Genomic DNA, 1,452 nt, shown 5'->3' with positions numbered 1-1,452 from the left:
AATCCAGAATATTTATTGTGTGTCGTGTATACAATTTGTGTTTTATAATATTACTTAACACTGAAAAAAATACCAAAATGTATTAATTAGTTGTTACATAACTATTATAGTGTGTCATTTTTTACCAATCCTTCAGCGCAGTGTTTAACCAATAGACATTCATAATTTTATAACAAGGGTTAAAGAATTTATGCAGTGGTTATGTTCTTGAAGTTGTTGGGTCATTAATCTTATAAAAATAAAAAAAACGCTTTTAAATGGGATGCCAGAAAAAAGTAAATATTGTATGTATATATATATATTTATACATAGAATATAAAAGAGAGGGAAAAAGCCATCATACTGTGCACTAAGAAAACCGTAGTTGTTATTTTATAATTCCCGAGGGTTTCGTGGTGACCTCGCAATATGTGTGCATAATATCCGTTACAATGTTTGGAAGACTCACTACTGCTTTTTGGGGACAGAAGTCGATATTTTAAAATTATTCTTAGTGAGTGTCAAAAAAAGTCTACAGTTTTTGGCATGGCTTTTGCCTCCGTCGTACATTAATGGTCCGATTTTTAATTTGTTAACACAATATAATATCTAGGCACTTGTTTTTTGTTTTTTTTTTTTATTAAAGTAAATTTTGCCTATAAGAAATAGTCAAGTTGAACATTTTTATTTAGGAATATAATAAATTAAGATTTTTCAATTGTCAAATCGCTTTCAATGTTTAATATAATCAAATATGTTTAATTATTGAAAAAATCACGTTATTTCTTCAAAAAATAGATTTATTTTTAGTATTGCAATTTATTTTATGGGCGACGCATCCGATAAATACATTGTGTAGGATTTCAGTAAAATTAAAAAACGCTATATATCAATAGTGATAAAGAAACAAGCCATACAATACATTTTACCTTACACTTGATATTAAAAACTTTATTAAATATATACTCGAAGTTAGTGTGAAATATGGCCAATACTCGCGACTAGCAGATACAATAGATATAAGTATTCTTTGATGGGTTTGTCAGCGAAGATAAATGGGTACAGAATGTCTTCATTTAAATATAGAATTATGTTTCTATTGTCTTTCTTTGTAATATTTTATAGAAAATTGTCATTTTAATTTGTTATTCAACATAGTATGAATAAATAGGTCAGCAATAAAAACAATTGTATATTTTTTATTTTTGATCTCGAAATTTTATTTTTGTAAAATGTTAAAAAAAAAAATACAGAATTTTAGGTTTAATAATTTATTTAAATATATTGTACTGAGTAGTTAAAAATGATTATTGTATTGACTGCATAAACTTGTGATATATTATGCATTAGCCAAAGTTTTAAACCAATACTTGTAGATAAGATTACGCGCTATTTTCGATAATTTCTCTTTGAAATTTTGACAACATCGACATCAAACACATTTTTTTGTCGTGATATAGTTTATTGAGACGT

Source organism: Daktulosphaira vitifoliae, unplaced genomic scaffold (assembly GCF_025091365.1).
Source record: "Daktulosphaira vitifoliae isolate Bord-2020 unplaced genomic scaffold, ASM2509136v1 Scaffold_4, whole genome shotgun sequence".
Classification (NCBI taxonomy): domain Eukaryota; kingdom Metazoa; phylum Arthropoda; class Insecta; order Hemiptera; family Phylloxeridae; genus Daktulosphaira; species Daktulosphaira vitifoliae.
The sequence above is the reverse complement of the archived record's forward strand: the minus strand, read 5'-3'. Positions refer to the sequence as shown.